Raw genomic sequence first — 20,845 nt, 5'->3', positions numbered from 1 at the left:
ATTCAAATAGTAATTCAGAGTTGGTTTTCGCAGAATCGATGTCTAGTTACAGTTTCAGTCTTTTAGCAAGCTTTTCTAGGATTTCAGTAGCATCCTATCTAGAGTATTCTAGTTAAGTTTCAGTACAGACAGATAATTCAGAATATATTCAGAAAAATTCAGAATACTTACAAGCTTGGGTCGGAGATTCGGAATGCCACCTTCAGAAGTCTAGATTTTAAAAACAGAATTTTTTTTTGAAATCTTCGTTTTTGTAAACCTATTCCACAGCAGAGTTGTTGCAACTTGGCTCTGATACCACAAAATGTAGCACCCCAAACCCGGCCTAGAAATTATGACTGGATCCGACGTGCCACATCAAAACGTTAAAACATTTCCTCATTCTAAGTCTAAGAAATCGTACTTGATGTTCAAAGGATTAATTTATTGAGGGTTAAAGTGAATGGAAGCTCCGCACCAGGTAGGAAACCGGAAAAAGAAGGTGAGTCCATCGGAGTACTTAAGTACCAAGCTCTTTCGGATCCAATCCTAGACATGCACACCGCCATTGCCACACTCTAACATCGCGTATATTTTTAGGTTACCATTGAAATTATGTCTATTTTAGAATAAAACGTATTTAAGTTTGTAAAACGTTATCATAGCAGAAGCCTTGTTTGTAATCGTGTTACTTCGAAATCAGTTTATGTTTTTGGAAAACGAGCCCTAGATCTAGCCCATTTTGATAGTTAATACAATTTAAGGTCATCATGATAAGTTATAAATCGAAACCCAATTAAAAATAATCATAAGCGGCCTTATTACATAACAAAACCCAAATCATCAAAGTAAAGAAAATTGAAGTCCAAATCACCAGAAGAAATCCATATTGCAGAACGAGTGGCCACTCCGAATCCCTCGCAACTCCAAGCCCACTATGGCTGGGGATTACTTGCATGGATGAAAATAGGGGATGAGTTTGGGGAAACTCAGTGTGTAAAATTAACCCAACCATAGCCCATATCAGCTCAAACCATAGAAACAGAATAAATTGGCCTTAGCCCAGAACAGAATACAGAATTAAGCCTATAGGCCCATAACAGATCAGATCAGATATTTTATGTATATGCAAAACCCAACACATAACCAACCACATACACCCCCTTACCAACCTTTCACCATATGGGGAGACTACTCGACCCACCCAACCGCTGCACGCCACAGAATTATGCAGCATGACTGCTAGAACAGATAATGTGACAGAGTCACCAGATACAGATAATCGTGGCAGAGCCACCAGAACAGAAATATGTGGCAGAGCCACCAGATCAAATAATTATGGCATAGCCACCAGGACGCTTCCTCCAAAATATAACCCATGTCCCCGTGCAACAAATATTCATTCATGGCATACATCATACAGATTTAAATCAACATGCTTTTCAGACAAAATTAACCCTAGGGGCATATTGGTCATTTACACCTAGGGGTATCATGGTAATTTTCCATACATAAGGGTATTGTAGTGATTTAGCTACTTCTAGGGTTCTCATGCATATCCTATCCATTTACGTACTATCATAATACTTACCGCGCATACTTACCAAATTGAGCCCATTGGCCCATGAACCCGATTTTTGGCCCATTAAGCCCACATTATCAAAATGTACGAAATCGTACGTACTGCAGTTTATTACCTTCAGAATACCAAACATGCAAACCCAACTATCTTACGAGCATTTGCACACTCGCAAATTCCCAAAATACCAACTTTCTAGCATTTCGGCTTTTCGACTTTTGCCGATCTAGTCTATGAGAGGGTGTCAGTTACACACCTGTTTTGCGATGATTCGTTGTCGAGATCCACGCACGAACTGCCTACAATTAAATCACTAACATATTACTCTAGATATCGAATTAATACTTAGTAAATAGCCCCTTACCATATTCGGCCAAACATGCTTAGAACCTTCTTACTCTTACCTTGTTGCCGAACTATGTCTTAAATCCAAAGATCTGATCGTTCCACTTGTCCAAGCCCTTGATCAGCAGCCTCTAAATCACACCATTTACCAAAGCAGAACAGTTATTACAACCCCTTAGGGCTACAAGTCCAAATCGACAGCCTCCCTAACATTTAAGGATTTCTACCTTTCTTAAAATACGAAAGAAAGACTATGTTTTGAAACTACTTACCACCGATTCCTTCGACCAATGCTTCCAATTGATTCCTACTTAAATCCAATGCCGCTCTACCCTCAAATGATCACCAAAGTCAAGCCTTTAGTGTTTTCAATATTCGGCTAAGTCCCTATGAAAGTAGGGTTTTCGGCTTTTTTGTAACTGTGTAGAAAAAGATGAATTAATAGGGTTTTACTGTGGTCTTGTCGAAAAAAACTTGAGGTTTAAAGGAGGAAAGAATCGGCCAAAGATGATAAGCAAAATAAGAGAATTTTGCTAGGAAAAATCGGCACAAAAGAAAGTGTAGCTTTTGGGATTTCGGCTTTTTATGGCCAAAGGCTATGAAGGTTTTGAAACGTCTGAAGGGAAGGATGGAGATGAAAAAGAGGTTAGAAGGGTTCAGCTATGAAGGATAAAGGAGAATAAGGAAAAGGTTGATGAAGGGAGGGGAGAAAAATGAAGAGGGAAATGGTCAGCAAACGGCCCAACTTCCCCTTAATGCCGAATTTATACTGACCTTAACCCTAGCCGAATTTTTCCTCCCTAAAGCTCCCCTTGGCCGGCCAACTCTTTCTCCTCAAGAGTCCATTATTTGGCCAACACTGCTCTCCCTAATCAGCTCCTAAGTTCTCTCCCTTATCCCCTCCTTACTCAATCTCCTGAGCAACTCCAACTCTTCCTAACAGTCTTTCACTTCAGTTCCACTACTTACCTTTTCCATTCATAAAAATTAATCCCTTATTTGCTGTCATTGTGACTTGAACCTAGGTCCTCCCAATCATCCACACGCCACTTATAGCATTCCCAGTGGCGTCACTTAGCCACTTTACCACATGCTTCCTTGTGATTTATTTTACACAATTAATACCTTAAAGCCCAATTAACAATAACCCATTTTTCTTATGGAATTAAAATTAATTAAAACTATCGGATTTTACCTTAAGCTTGGGCCTTCTAGAGGCCCACTAACGTACTTAATCCGACGACAAACAAACAGGACACAGAATTTTTAAAATTTTCCAACATTTTTAAAATTCCCGAAAATTGGGGCGTTACAAGTATCTGTCGCCGGACTAGGGTTAAAAGATATTACCGGACATGTCGGAACATTTCACATTCATTTTAGAAACATCATAGCATCATAGTCAAACATCAACACAAAGTCCCTTTCTTAAGCCAACGAGACCTTAAGCATGCTTTAGAAAGACGTTGGGACTAAACCGTGCAGATACAAAATTTTTCAAAACTTGAACATTTTTTTATGTTACAAAGGTCACATGCCCGTGTGAACAGGCCGAGTGCCTTACAAGACATTAGATACGCCCGTATGTTTAGGCCGTGGTAAAATAGGGCATACATACTGACTTGTCCACACAGCCACATGACACGCCCGTGTGTTAGGCCATGTGAAAATTAGGGAGGCTATTGACTTGGATCACACGGTCGACCATACGCCCATGTGCCATCCCGTATGCCACACATGACCGATAGACACGCTCGTGTGTCTAGGCCATGTCAAAACTGTAGGGTATACTGACTTTAAGTCGTAGGGTACCCCAGAAGACACACGGCCGTGTAACATAACTGTGTGTCACACATGGCTGAGACACACGCCCGTGTCTCTGCCCGTGTGGGCAAAAATAGGCTATTTGCAAAGCCAAATTGCCACCCATTAAGGGTCCTCCCCGCAAGCAACAAATAGGTAACAATTTCATCACAAATTCAACCAATTTCAATCATATAACATACATTCTTCATGTCATATAATCACCAACCAATTTCATGCTTAAATCCAAACCAAAACATACCAAATCATAAACTAAAGTCATACCAAAACATATGATTCATAATCTCAATTTACTTCATTCATTCACATGCCAAAATCTTACCAATTCCAAAATAGGCACATACCACAACTTACCAATTCCAAAATAGGCACATTATCAGAACTTTCTCATAGTTCACATATTTCACTCTCAAATCCATTCATCACAATTCAAATATCATAGAAGCAATTAATAAATCAATTCTATTGAAACCATTTTTAAATCGAGTTTTTTGAAAATGGGAATCGACTTTAAGAAAAACGAGAACGGGAGTCGCCACCAACCTTTTTAGGTGTGATTGGATCACCAATAAATATTAGTTTTGGTCTACGAAATAAAAGAACTAGTTCGGGAGTCGGTTACGTACGAGGAAGGATTAGCACCCTCATAATGCCCAAAAATTGGTACCTAATTGACTATCAAGTGTCTTTAATGTCAGAAATTTGAAAGTTTTAAGATGCAATCCTCTTTAGAACGCTTTAATTTTGAAAATTAGGGTTCTCTTGTATCAAATGAATCAAAATATTATATCCAATAAGTTAGGAAGTGATATTTTTAAGACATTCGAAACTAAGCTAGCCCTTTTTGAAAATCCCTATCTCAAAACGGCAAAACGCCATATCCAGTAAGTTAGGACACAACGCTTTACAATTCCAAGACAGTTGCTCGCATTTTAAAAACCTTAGAAACTTAGAAGGGTGCTTGACTATTTGAAATTGACGTGAAAATTCGCAACCCAATAAGTTAGGGCACTACCTTTCTCGAAATTTCCAAATGCCCAGCATTGCCTTTTTATTTTTGAAAACTTTTGAATCTTGTAATCAATGCATGAAGAACCATATATACATTAATATAACAAATCTTAACATTAAGATATACATAGCATATATTGGAGAGAAATAAGCAAAATATAAGAACACAAAAAAAAATGCATGATATACAATTAGACATATAAATATATACAAAACAAATGTAATAATATATAAAAATAAACATATATAAATCAAACAAACACACTTAACAATATTATGCAACTAGCATTTAATATATATGATATAAAATATAACAAAACATAAGATAATGTAATGATAAATGAATTTCAAATATCTAATAGTATATAAAAAATAATGTTTAATAGTAATTTATACAATTTTAAAACTATACATGATGATTAAGAAATAAATGTACGATAAATATAAAATAATTTATAGGAAGCATATAATAATATAATAATATTAATAACTAAAAAAATAATAATACATACATTAAAAAATATTTAATTAATAAAATATTAATAATACATATACTATATAGAATAATATAATATCATATAATATAATAAAAATTTAATTACATATAATTTAAATTAAATAATAATAGACATAATATAATGGACAATAATACATAATTTATAAAAGATAAAAAATGTAAGGAATAATGAGAATATAATATAATATTTATAAATATAACAGCAACATAATATAATAGATAACTTATAAAAAAGAAAATATATATTATTTTATATAACTAATAAATAATATAGGGTATTTAATAAATTATGCAAAACAAAAAAAAATATTTAAAGGAATAAATTTAAAAAAAATTCTAAGTCTAATTTTTAAATAAAGAATGAATTTTTGGGCCTTCTGGAGCGTGCTTTAAAATCGAGGGACTTACTGGGTAATTTACCCTAATTCCGAAACGACGTCGTTTCCCGAATACATTTTTAAAATCACTTGTGGGACCAAATTGAAATAGAATTAGAATGTTAGGGCTAAATTAAGAAATAAAATAAAATAAAACTGAAAATTCAGAAAACACAGAAGGATCAATCGGGCAATTTTCCCATTTTCCAAAAACACGCTGATCCTCCCTGGGTCACGGGTCAACATGCGGATCTTAGCTTAAACAGTACCGTTCTGGTATTTATTTTATTAAACGAAACGATGTCGTTTTCAAAAGACTATATAAGCCCAAAATTTGATATCAAAATCATTCTAATCTAGGTTTTAAAAAAAAGCTAAGAAATCCTCTGAGAGAGAGGGTTTGGGTTCAACCTCGGCGTTCTGTCGAACTTCCGACTAAGGGCCCATATGCGCTTACGCGCCGTCACCGTTTCCACCGCATACGGTGTCCTGATGTTTAAAGAAACTTACTTTCCGACGCAAATAAAAGGTACGTCCTTTTCCTTTTATTTTTCTACAATATTAGCACGTATTTAAAAAGAGAAAAGGAAAAAAAATAATCACCTCGATATTCTTTCATTTGATTGTTGATTCTTAGTGTAAAAATTTGTGTTCTGCTTTTTTATTGAATCCGTAAACTGTTTACAAATCTGAAGAAAGGCTTTATAGCCTTTAGACTATGCATGTTTTAAAAAAGAAATCTTTGATTTCTTTCCTTGTTTGTTTCAGTTTATCTACTGTTGTTTCTTGCCCTATTTGTCTATTTAGTTTCCTATTCTGCTCCATTTTTTTTCCTGTGTCTGTTGGTTTCTTTTTTGTCTTGCAGGTACCAAAAAATCTGGCTAAGATTGCATTGTAGATGCGAATCTTGTCTGGTGACCACTAAACAACCTCTGCTGCGAAGATTTCGGTACTGATAGAGGCACAAAGGTCATCGGTGAGGCCTGAGATCACGGTGCACTGATGTGAGGTTAACAGTGATAACATTTGGAGTACCCCCAAAGGATCTCATGACTGATGACCGGCATTGATGAGGGCCAGCTAGGGTGACGTGAGGAGACAGGGCTATTGATGGCCCTTGCTTCGGGAGCTGGAACGGCTCTGACGTGGCGAAGTTTCTGGAACGGCTCTTACGGCGCTGAGGTTCCAAGGAAACCCTAAGGTTTCCTAGTGGTACTTTAAGTCATTGGGCCTTTTGGGTCCAAGTGATTTGGGCCTATTTAGGTATTTGGGTGCAACGGGTCTATTGGGTAGTGATATAATCTTATGTGGGCTGTAACCGGGTATGGGGCTTTTGCATTTGGGCTTCTGAGGTCTTGAGGCTTGTTTATTGTAAATGGACTGTAATAAACATTTATTTGTTTATCTTTTATTCCTGGTTTTATTTGTTTAATTATGGGCCCGGGCAAATTTAGGTTATTACAAATTCAATACATTTATTTGTATATCGACTTACCTCGTACGGATTGGAACGAACGGAATCGACTACTCGACGACTTTCAACTTTCCTCGACCTAATTTCGTTTTCTTTGGTTCTTGATCTATATAAATTCAAATTTAATTCTTTTATTCAACAAATCATTCAATTCAATTCTTATACACATATTTAGGGCATTTTACAAATTAGCCCTCATATTTTCACATTTTAACACTTTAGTCCCTAATTTTCAAAATCAGAAAATATACAAAATTTCTTCACAAATGCCTAGCCAAATTTTCCTTAAGTTCATAAAAGCCCACATATTTCATTTATTTCACATTTTAGTCCATCAAAATCTCATTTCACAATTTAGCCCAAATTACTCAAATTCATAAAAAATCCAACTACAAAACATATGTATCTATCATCAAGCTTCCGTATTTCATCAACTAACATTACAAAACTCTCCAAATCAACAATGTCATAACTCAAAATCATAATCAAATTCAGAAAATGAGGCATGGGCTTGAAAGATTACAAAGCAACGATCACAAAAACATAAAAATCATCAAAAACGGATCAAAAATCATATCTTAATCACTAAATTTCTTAGTTGGACCCTAATAGCTCTTCTTCTTTCTTTTTCTTTGGTAATTTTGGCCAGAATAAGATGATAATGGCCATATTTTCATATTTTTTTTATTATAATTCATTTACTACATCAATTATCATTTTGCCCATGATTAATAAACATTTAAAACATTAAACATTAAGCCATTTATGTCCATTCACCTTTTCAGTGGCATAATAGCAACATAAGGACCTTACAATTAAAAAGCCATAGCAAATGGCACTTTTACGTATAACATACAACTTTTACATTTTACGCAATTAGGTCCTTTTTATCAAATTAAACACACAAACAATCAAATTTTCATACGAAATTTTCAGAGATATCAATTCACATATAATAAGCATGGAAAATAATATTAAAATATTTTTTGACTAAGATTTGTGGTCCCAAAACCACTATTCTGACTAGGGTCTAAACCGGGCTGTTATAACAGTTTTCCCCAAACTGTAATTCCTTGGGTACAATCCTCAGAATACTTACTAAGTGTTTCGTTGTAAAAAAACTATGTTACAACCTGATCTATATACTTGTGGACACCGCCTCAATTCCATATATTTTGTAGTAGTATTCACCATATGGATGTTAGTACGTCCAGAGGCAGTTAAGTTGTTGGCGTTGTCACTGGGTGATAATTGTGATTGAATTAATTACTTGTAAATAATATTAGTTAAAAGATGAATGAGTTAGACATTGTGCTAATTTTATTAATTTATTATTTTAGCTTAATTTTCTTTTTTCATAATTGTTATTATTTTATTATTTCCCTATTTGATTAAGCAAATTTAATCATGAGTGCAATTAATGATGATTACAGTTAGTATAAAGGCAAAACTAGGGATAATTTATATGATGATGAGGAATCAAGTTGGTTAGATGGAGATTCGATGGATCAATGGAGTTTGTATAGCAAATATGGAAAATAAAGGTATTCATATGAACCTATGAATGAGTTAGATGATAAAAAAATTGATATGCCTGAATACCCAAGAGAGTTTCTTTCTAATCCACCAGAGATATGGTCATGTGGAACAATTAAGCTCAACAAACCTTTAGCCTAGAACATACACACAAATGGATAAATTTGATGATGACGATAGTGGGTCTGAGTCAGATGAGTCGTCCTTTTGGTATGATGAATGGCACAATAATGAAGGACAAATTTTGTTAAATGGAACTTCAACAAACCTGTTAAGTGATAACAATGAGTACAATATGCTCGAACATCTAGATGAGTTACCTTACGATATGTATGGGAGTTATGACCACTAAGATAAAAGCAAGTATCTAAAGGAACCCGTATGTGAGCCAAATAAACATCCATCCGAGTGTGATCATATCTACCAAGCTGACAATGAAACATCTAATGTTTTATCAACAATGTCAGATAGCATGACACAAATGATGGCAATGGCCCAAGAAATATCATAGGCATTACCTCCACAGGAAGAGGTCATACATGATGTTCTCAACTCTGACCATGATGACCATTTTATTACCAACAATCATCCAGAATTAGATGGTGGAAATAAATAATAGTTTGGAATTAGGGACTGTGTTGATGAACTATACATACTCGAAGCGATTTTTGATCCAATTGATATAGTATCAGACATAACAGTAGATGTAGCTGTTGACATAAAAGTAGAAGTAACCACTAACATGGAGCTTAAACCGATTCTAAATAGAGGTGTAGAGATTCTGGCCATAGTAGAAAAGGTATTAGCCGAAGAGATTAATAAGTCTGACTCATTCTCATCTGACAAGGGCAATAAATCTCGAGTGACCAAAACTTCATGTGACATGAAAAAAAGGAAGCTTGAGACAATAATATCCCAAAAAATGATTTGGGGTTGGCTCAAATTTAGTACTAAGTGGTTCGTAATGTTGATGTCTCATCAGTCGAAGTGACAAAAGGGGTTGGTTCATATACATTGATAGAGGAACAAACGACAGATTAAAGTGTCGAGAACCAGCTGGAAGTTCTTCTATGGTGGCGACATAGATCGTCTCGGTTTTTAAAGAACTTCTATTCCTTGTTTTAAATTTTGTTTCATTTTTATTTTTTATTCGTTTATTTTATTTTATTAATTTTAGTTGTGTTTAGTTTTTTTTCCACAACAGGTGTAGATACCATGGAATGATAGAATCGAAAAAAATTGAAGAAGCTAGAAATTGGGTATTTTTTAGGTACTTTTTCGTTCACTTGGAGCACACACAACCCAAGATTATCATAACAACAAGGATTCAACTGATTCGGGGAAGTTTTCTTGTTTTTGCACTTTAATTATTTCACACTAAGGGCAATGTATGTTCTAAAGTGTGGGGGGAAATACATAGGATTAGTTTGTGTATGATTTTGTTTATGTGTTTGCTTTGATTATTTATTGAAAATATTATATATCATTGTTGCATGGTGCTTTTATTATAATAATACTATGAATAGTGGTTGAAAATAATGAAGCATGTAAAGATTTTTGTCAAGCATGAAATTTTTAATTGATATAAAATAATTTGATTATTTTTTAGGGAAATTGATTAGGTTAGTTAAATTGCTTAATAGATTAGAAGTACCTAAGTAAGAATGTTTGATGATGCCATATGAGATATAAGTCTTTTAGATAATCGTAGAGTCATGAATGTTTGAATTGATTATTATTCATTCGGTTTAATTCGAAGCATGAAAGAAATTGTGTATGGTGGGATGTTTTGTAATAGCTCGATTTTAACCCTAGTCAGAATAGTGGTTTCAGGACTACAAATCTGAGTTAGAAAAATATTTTAATATTAATTTCAGTGTATTTGGTAAGTGAATTGACATGTGTGAAAGTCTCGTGTGAAAATTTAACTGTTTGTGTGCTTAATTTGTAAAAAGGATCTAATCGCATAAAATATAAAAGCTGTGTACTAGATGTTTAAGTGCTTATTTGAGTTGGCTTTCTAGAGTAAAGGTCCTTATTGGTTATTTGACCATTGGAAGTTTGAATGGACTTATAAGGGCTTGTGTTAAGTGAATTTATAATTGTTTATAAAAGGTCAAAATGGGAAAATGTTTATTAAAGTAATTTATATGAAAACAAATTAGAAAATCATGTCATATATGTGTTCATCCACAGAAATTGAAGAATAAAAAAAGAAAGAATAAAGGCTTTTAGGTTTCAGCACATTGGAAGCTTAATTTGGGTACATTTTTACTTCGGTTTTTGATAATTTCTACATTTTTAAGATCGTTGCTAAGTGTCCTATAAAGCCCATGCCTCAATATCTGATTTTGTTGATGATTTGAAAATGTGTCATGGATGAATTCATGAGTTTTGTGTTGTTAAATGGTGAAATATGAAAGGTTGATGTTGAGTTTACATGTTTTGTCTTTGGATTTTAGTTGGATTTGAGTAAATTGAGCTAATTTGTGAAAATGTTATTTTGAGGGACTAAAATATGAAATAAATAAAATTTGTGGACTAGTTGAGTACTAGAAGAATTCGTCCAAGCATAAGTATATGAAAATTATGTTTATTTTTTAATTTTGTGAATTAGGGACTAAAGTGTCAAAATGTGATAATATGAGGGCTAAATTGTAAAATGCCCTAAATATGTGTTTATAGATGGAATTGTATTAATTGGTGAATAAAAGGGTTAATTTTGAAAACCTATAGATCAAGAAAGTAGGAATTCGGACTTAGATCGAGGAAAGTCGAAGGTTATTGAGTAGATTATTCGAGTCGACAAATTCCGAGTATGAGGTAAGTTCGTACTAAAAATAAGATGTTAAGTATTTTTTGATGTCTTTATTATACATAGGTTGTATATAATTGAATTGGATAATATGGTGATGAAATGGAAATTTTGGCACTAAGTGTGCGATTTAATTAGCTTCGGCTATTTGAGGCACTAAGTGTGCGATACCGACTTAGGGTGAGTTTGGATGGGCGATGCGTTTAGCTGTGGATAGTGTAAAAATAGCGGTGGCGGTGAGATTAGATATTGTAGCGATACTGTAGCACGAGACAAAAAGTAAGCTAAACGCACCGCACCATAGTCAATCACCCATCCAAACGAAGCCTTAGTCTCGGTTATTTGAGATGGCACTAAGTGTGCGAAAAATATTTAGCTTCGGCTAACCTTATAGCACTAAGTGTGCTGATATATAAAATACAAATAACTTATGGAAAGTCTTATAACATTCAACATGAGGTATGTACAAAAGTGAATAAGTATGGAAAGCTTTAGGTATGTATAATGCCTAAGTGGTAGATGATGTTATGTATATGAATCTCATTGAGTTGATATAGTTATAAGGATTGAAATTGTGCAAATACTCATAGGTTATCATTTTATGTTCATATACTATGAATGTTTTGAGTATGAGCTTACTCAGCTTTTGAAAGCTTACTCTGTGTGATTACTGTATGTTTTACAGTTATCGTAGCTACTGAAGGCTCGAGGATAGTCGAGGATCGTCACCACACTATCGATCTCATTTTGGTACTTTTCAAAATGTAAATATTTGAAGTATGGCATGTATAGGCTAGTTGTTGGGAAGTATGTTTTGTGATGTATATAGTTAGCCATGAGATTTGGCTAAATTGTGTTTGAACTCATATTTGATAGTGGCTGATGATATGTGATGTTAATTTGCAATTATGGTATGTCTTAATTGGGTAAAGGGGAAGGTAAGTTTGGTGAGTTCATGGTATAAGAATGGATGATGTTTTTGATATAATGTAACACCCCAAACCCGACCTAGACGTTATGGTCGAATCTGGTGTGTCACATCAAATCATTTTTCAAATTTGACCGTTCCGGTGAAAATCCATTACTGAATCTAAATTCCTTTATTATTATTAAACTAAAGTTCTCATCAAAACGTTTACCAATTTGTTTGCCTTTGGTATATTACCTCATTTAAAATAGCGAAAGCATTTTGAAAACTTTGTTGTTGGAAGCTCGTATTCCTTAGAAAAATCATGCCATTTTGAAATCTCGAGTTTTCCTAGACTGGTAGTTTAGTATAAGAAATCACAATCCAAATTAAAACTAAAACCAACCAACGGCCTTATTACATAAAAAAACCCAAAACGAAATCTAATTGCAATTACAAGAAACAGAAACAGTGTGTGGCTATCTCCGAGTCACTCGCAGCTCCAAACCATCTAAGCTTAGGGATTCCTGCACAGTTAGAAACGGGGTGAGTTTACGAAAACTCAGTGTGTAATCCCAAAACAAACAAACAGTGAATAAACACAGTATCAGTACAATTCGGGCCGAAGCCCTATTTAGTCTCGACATATACTGGGCCGAAGCCTTTCGTTTAACGGTTCTGGGCCGAAGCCTTTTCATATATCATATCACTGGGCCGAAGCCTTTACTGTAAACGGTATGGCCCATAGGCCCATTTCAATATCACATGTAATGCCAATGGATGTATGCAAGCCCATTTGGGGAGACCCACCATCCGCTACTCTCCACCCGTACCAACCAAGCTCTCCATGTGGGGAATAACTCAACCCACCCAACCAAACTCTCCACTGGTAGCATGGCTGCTTTATAATATAACTGGAGGCCTAACCTCTTTTAATAATTGGGGCAAAGCCCTCTTTGATAAACTGGGGCAAAGCCCTTTTCGGTAAACTGGGGCAAAGCCCTTTTCGGTAAACTGGAGCAAAGCCCTTTTAGCACTTCCTCCATTTATATCAAACCCAACCCATGAAACATGTCATGTACGCAGAATGTCATGCCCATATTTGAATAAAACAATCACAGTCAAGTCATTCATATCACCAATATATATTCACAATCAAATCCGTCAACCACACAGTCCAAGTCAGTCACTTGCCTACAAGGGCAAAATAGTCATTTAACACCCAAGGGGCAAAATGATAATTTTACCCTACATGGGTATCTCGGTAATTCTACTCTACAGGGATATTTCGGTAATTCTACCCTACAAGGGTATTTCGATAATTCTACCCTACAGGGGTATTTCAGTAATTCTACCCTACTGGGGTATTTCGGTAATTCTACCTTACAAGGGTATTTCAGTAATTCTACCCTACATGGGTATTTCGGTATTTTACAAATCAGGGGTATTTTGGTAATTTTACAAACCAGGGGTATTTTAGTAATTTTGTAAACCAAGGGTATTTTCGTAATTTTACTGATCGAGGGTATATTGGTAATTTTGTAAACCAAGGGTATTTTAGCAATTTTGTAAATCAAGGGTAAAACGACAATTCTGTAAATCGAGGGTAAAACGGTAATTCTATAAAACGAGGGTAAAACGATAATTCTATAAATCGAGGGTAAAACGGTAATTCTATAAATCGAGGATATTTGGGTAGTTTTATAAACCGGGGGTACTTTGGTAATTTTACAACTGGGGGTATTTCAATATTTTGGTAAACTAAAGTGTTCTAAACAGGGATAACAATACGAATGGGCCGAAAGCCCATCTAGGCCCAAATGGACCCATACGCTCGTGCGGCCCTTTTAACCCAAATCTAGCCACAGATATGAGATTCACCTAGCCTAGTCCAATATTTACTACACAATCAAACAACTTATCCAATTGGGCCCATTGGGCCCACATTGCCCCTTTCGGCCCATCGCAGCCCGAAGTAGCCATCCTACAGCTAGAGTAGGGAGAAATACACACCTGATTGGAGACTGAAGTTAATCCACGCTTCGAGCACTCTAAGCCGACACCCAACCCAAACGAGCACGCCATAAAGCGAAAGAGATCAGCCAAGAAAGGTACCTCTACTCTCCTCATGGTTCTCTCTATTTAAAGCCAGCTTCGCATCCCCTCTTATGTTAGCTTCCCGATGTGGGACCCCTCTAACATCAGAGTTTAAATTCAACACCAGCTCTTGCCGCCCCCTGTTAGCAAAATAAATGCTCTTTGATTGTCATGAGTTTCGAACCCTGGACCTCCTTGCCAACTCTATGACGCCACCTTGCCACTTCACCACCAGCTCTTTTTGTGTCATATTTTATCCCCAATTAATTATAAGGTCTAAAGGCCAAAGTCCAGGTTCCCTTAAAAAAAACCAGAATAAATTGCAAGAGCCAAGGCTTGAACCCAGGCTCCCATACAACCTTAATGATGTCACAACCACTAGACCACAAGCTTCCTTGTGTCATTTATTTAACACAATAATTTAAAAGGCCCTCAATCAAGCATCCAGGTTTTTTTTCACTTAATACCAAAATTTTTGCTAAAGCCCAGGTTTGAACCTAAGATTTCTCCATCACTTCTCAGGGCCATTAACCACTAAAGAAGACATTTAATTGTGTCATTTCATTGCACAATTAAATACCTATATATAACCTCCGTACGGACCCACACTCAAGGCTCAATACTTCTAGGCCCAAATTCAGGGTGTTACATATAATTTTACTTTATGTCTTAGTATAAAGAATGGTTGATTGGGTTGTACATATATGCTTGATTCCTTGTTTGTAGGTTGACCCATAATGGGGTGGCAAGCTGGCTTAAACCAAGCCTGTATTGTGCCACACGGTCAAGGGACACGGGCATGCCTTGTGGCCGTGTAAGAAAAGCAGTATTCTCCTAAGAACCACACGGTATTGACAGACGGGTGTGTCATATGGCCGTGGGCTATAGTCAGTAGCTAGCTAGTAGCACACGGCCATAGTACACGGGCGTGCTATTGGCCATGTGAAAAAGTTAGTATATGACCTATTTTTGGCACGGCTGGTTCATATGGGTGTGTCTAGTGCCCGTGTATAACACACGGCCAAGTCACACGGGCGTGTGACTTTAACAGTTTGAAAGAATTGGTTAAGTTTTGAAAATTTTGAATAGGTTTGGTTTAGTTCTGATCTTTCCTTAAATGTATGTTTTAGGTCTCGTAGACCATATTGATAAATAAATTGGCGATGAATGCTTCTGTATTAATAATATATGATATCTGTGATTCTAAATTGGTCCGAAATGTTCTGTTTGTCTGGTAATGCCTCGTAACCCTAATCTGGTGTTGGTTACGGGTTAGGGGTGTTACATGTTTAAGGATGACCTAAGACATTGTTTGAATAACTAGTTCTTAAATGACTATACTTAGATACTATGAATCCCTAGTCTCCTCTTTTGAGCCTGATAACTCCTTTTTGATGAATCTACAAAAATTGAAACCTAAAGACCAAACATAAATTGAAAACTTGAACTCTTCCTTATCATTGGTCCTTTAATACATTACAAAATATATGTCAGGCCATAGATATTGAAGGTTTAAGTAGATACATCATGGAGGTTTAAAAAACAAGTGAAAAAGGAAAAAAAAACAATGTGATACAATGATTATAAGTTAGGCAAAAATGTGTGACAAAGAAAAATTGAGAAAAAGTCAAAAGTAAAAACGAGTAGAAAAAGTACAGGAAAAAATAAAAGCACTCTGATTGAGAAGAGAGTAAAAAGTCAAAGTGACAAAAGAATGAGTCACAAAAGTAAAAAAACTTAGTCATCAGTGCACCAAAACTCGTTAAGTTGACCATAGTTGGTAGTATTATATTGTATCTTCCTACATGGAGAGATAAGGTAGGTGAGAGAGGGAGACAAAAAGGTGGTCAGCTTGGATGGGACATTAAAGGGGAAGAGAGGGAACAATGTCATGTGCCTAAATATTTCTAGTGTTTGAACCATTTTGAGCCATATTTTGCTTTGAACTCATACTGCCTTAAACTTCAGAACGTTACAAGCCTAGAAGACCAGTGTGACTTAAGCATTTTCTATGCATAATCTTCCAGAATTGCTAACAATTTTATTTAATGAATGTTTTTTATTCACATGATTACGTCTTCTACATATCTGTTTGATTTATGTTAATGGTGATATTGTTAAACATTTGGTCATAGGAATTATTTCTAATTTTTTAGTAATATAACTTTGTAAACTAATCCTAATTTACTTAAAAAATTTCAAGGCATCGAACTATCAAGATTAAGTTATATGTGCGATAATAATATTTATACCTTTAATATTGACAATCATGTTCTTAGTAATAATAAAATCCAAGGAGGTTTTATTCTTGCATGTTATGTGTCTAGACTTGTTTAAGGAAAGAACTTAAGTCATTTTCGTCTTAAATTTTTTTTGTAATTTCTCTTTTTCCAATATATGTGTTTTGGCCGCTTAAGGACAAAGTAACAAGTCAAGTGTGGGGGAGTTTGATTTGCCATAAATTGTACTGTTATTTACATCCCTTTTTACACATAATTATAGCTTGTTTAATAGTAAATCAAAGCATTTTAGTATATATTTAGGTTCACATACTTAAAGTAGTAATTTATGCTTTCTAGTAGTTTTTATTACATTTTATATATCTAAATAAGGTTACATAGTCTTGTAAGTTAAGTCAAGAGCTAAAGATGCTTATTTGGGCCAAAACTGATGCTTATGTTGTGACACTAAGATATTGATGTCTCAATATCGAAGATAGAAGCTAAAAACAAGTTTTGAAGCAAAACTCTCGCATGTTTTAATTATGTTTTGGAAGGAAATTAAGTGTTTTTTTCCCAATCAAACTCTAAGGACTTCAAGGATAATTTAGGCACTTTTGTATTTCGAGTTTACCTTATATAAAGACCATTGTAATCAGTTTAAACACACGATTTTGAGGGTTTGATTTTTAGGTTTTTCTTTCCTTCCTAGTTTTCACTTAGGTTATTTTATGTTTTTGTAACCAGAAGATTCTATTCCAAAATGAGACTTTTGTTCCGAAGCCACTCTTGCATCAGTAAATCTATGAGCATCTCTTTTCTTTATTCTCTTCTCTATACTTATTTCTTTGACATTGTTAGATGAATGTTTGTGTAAAAATTAGAACCAATTTATGCTTTCTACATATTTTGCATGTTTCAATTGCTTTAACTTAATTAATTGATTGGATGATAGAGTTTCTTAGAGGATCAGCTGTTTGGGAGAGAAAGCACTTAAACCCTAGGTTTGACAACCTTAGAAAGTTATTTAGGTGGGAATTAACCCAAAATTGGTATGGTCTATCTGTGAACACCTTAACCCCGAACCAGTTTGGACTGTGAGGTCGGACGATAAGTAGTCCTTGCTGACTCATTCTTTTAGTGAAAGACTGGAAGATTCTGTAAGGTATCGATTAGTTGATTGATTAGAACCCTACATCAACAATTAATTAGGTAGAACAACTGGATCTAGGCTAAAAGGAGCTTGCATAGTCAAAACAAGGAATAGGAAAAGTCGAGACAGGAACATAGGAGTAGATTTAGGTTTAGTTAAATTTATTTAGTTTCATATTAATATAGTCACCTTGCTTCTTGATTAATACTACTAATTCATGATTCGAGTAGATTAGTAATTATTTCCTATAATTAGCTTGATAATAGTTTTCCCTAAATTGCAACTCCTTGGATACAATCCTCGGGATACTTACAGGGTGTTTCGTTGTAAACAAACTATATTACAACCTAACCCGCATACTTGCAGACATCGCCTCAATCCTATATGTTTTGTAACAGTATCCACACTCTAGATGTTAGTACATTTGGAGGCGGTGAAATTGTTGAAATTGTTGAGGTGCCAATTGTGTCATATTTGTTAGACAGTTAGGTTTATTGTTAAAGTGAAACTTTTGACATGTTGGAAATGAATAGAGAAGTCCTTAGTTGTTGAGTTTTATGTTATAATTGTGTTTATATGGTAACATTTGAATTTTAGGTGATTTTGGCATGAAATAGACAATTTGAAAATAGAATTTTACGATTTTTGAACTCAAGTATCGATATTTTGGCATTTGGTATCGATACTTGACCATATGAACAATTTTAAACAAATAGAATGCCAAAATGGTATCGATATTTATTTGATTATCGATAATATTTCATAAAATATCGATGCCTTATAATAAATATCGATACGCTTATTTTTGCATAAGAAAAAAAATTGTGAATTGATATCTATCGATACCCAACAATTAAATATCGATACCAACTCTAAGATTTAAAATTTTGAAGATTTACAATTCAATCCTATTTCAGGCCTGAATTTCACAATTAAGTCATTGTAGTTTTTAAATTATTATGTTGCATAAAATGTGAATGTAATCTATATAAATTGTTTATAATTTTTGAAATAGGTTGTAGCATCCTATTACTCAGGTTTGACGACTAGATCAGGTAAGGGGTGTTACATTTATTGGTATCAGAGTTATAAGTTTAGCCGATTCTCAGACTAAATTGAGCTAAAAATTGAGTCTAGAGATACATGCCAAAGTTTACTTGAGTATGAGTCGGGATTTGGATGCTGATTATGTTGTTTTTGTTTTATAGTTGAATGATGTGGAGAGAATCTGGAAATGAAGTAAATTGGATTATTCATAGTAGAAGTCACTTTGTGGAGAATGAGATTAGGATTGAATCAGTGGCACTAAGCTGGGTTTCAGTTGGTGCTCAACCATTTGGTTCGATTGAGATAGAAATTCGGGGCAAGGTGATTTGACCCTTCTTCGAGCTATTATTGATGCTCTCTAGCAAGTGGTGGGAGCTACTCCTGCTGTAGTACCTGTGCCTATTGTTCGACGGGCTTCGGTTAAAGAATTATGGAGATATAGTGCTACTAAGTTTTTAGGTTTGAAAGAGGTCGATCTATCAGTCGCTGAAGTTTAGTTAGAATCGACTAAACTTATTTTGCAACAACTCCAGTGTACCCCATATGAATTTGTGATTTGTGTCATTTCTCTACTAAAAGAAGAATTGTATATGTGGTGGCAGACAGTAACACGTCATGTACCTACTGAGTGAGCTGACTTGGAATTCTTTCAAAATGAGTTCTAGAAAAAGTATGCCGGAGAATTGTATGTTGAGGATCGATAACAAGAATTGTTTTTATTGAAACAGAACGAAATGTTAATGGCTGGTTATGAACACGAGTTTCTATGACTTAGTAAATATGCTTAAGAGTTTGTGTCATCCGAAGCTAAAAGTTGCAAATATTTCCATCGTGGCTTACGCGATGAACATAAAGTACAACTTGTATCACACCGAATTTAAGATAAAACTTGACAACTTTTCCTTCTTTGGATCTCGACAAGAAGTGATACGAACTCGGATATGGATGTCACGAGTCATTTTGTTGCCTGATCATTTAAATTGGGTAAGATTGACAATTTGAAAAAAATAGGCTTAAGATAGTTGAAGGATAAGTTAAAAGGAAAGGTTGCAAAAAGGTTAAATAAATAATGATAGATGGTAGGCTAAAGCACAAGAATGAACCAACACAATAGATTCGTGTTAACCCGAAACTGAGAAAGCAAATAGGTTGAAAAGGGTGATGGAAAAATGCTAAGGATCATTTGATAGTAAACCTCGACCCTCTATCTAAAAAGATAGGAACCTCGACAAGGTGAACGCCACACTTGAATAAAAGTGATAAGTTTGAAAAATAAACAGAATTGACGCCACAAAGGTTGCTTGATAAGTCAACTCTTTCTTTTGAGAAGAATGAGAGTTGAACACTCACAAAGTAATAAGATATTATCAAATTCATAAAAAAAAGTCCTTTTACAAAGGCTGATTTCTCCAATTTATAGTGCTAGAATGGGCTAGATGAATAGTCACAAGAATTCAACTTAATGTGCTAATTAAAAACTGAAATAAAGTTTAAGTCTTTTGACATTCTTGAACCAAATAACTCCAATCTTGAATTCTCTTCAATTCAGCTAAATGAATGACTGTAAATGCTTAAAAATGACTCTTGAATTGTCCCTTGGCTAGCCGAATAGACACCAGATCCTTAAAGGCATTTTGAATGCTTTGAGTTAATTTTTGAAGTAGCAAAAATGGCTGGTAGATGAAGAGGTTGCTGCTGAAATAAAAGGATGGTATAAAACCTCATTTGTAACTGCCCCCTTGCTTGTAATCGAAAATAACTTGAAAAGCCACTTTATTGAATGTGTAGTAGCCTTAAATTGTAACAGTTATGAGCTAAAGAGTTACTTGCATTTAAACACATTAAATTGAACTTATTAAACACATTTAAGCACTTATTGAACATGCACTCGTTAAAACTTAACTTAGGTAAATGGACTAGAACCTATGCAACAGTTATTCCAAAAACTAGTTAAATTAATAGAAG

The sequence above is a fragment of the Gossypium hirsutum genome, chromosome A13 (assembly GCF_007990345.1).
Source record: "Gossypium hirsutum isolate 1008001.06 chromosome A13, Gossypium_hirsutum_v2.1, whole genome shotgun sequence".
In the NCBI taxonomy this organism is placed as follows: domain Eukaryota; kingdom Viridiplantae; phylum Streptophyta; class Magnoliopsida; order Malvales; family Malvaceae; genus Gossypium; species Gossypium hirsutum.
The sequence above is the reverse complement of the archived record's forward strand: the minus strand, read 5'-3'. Positions refer to the sequence as shown.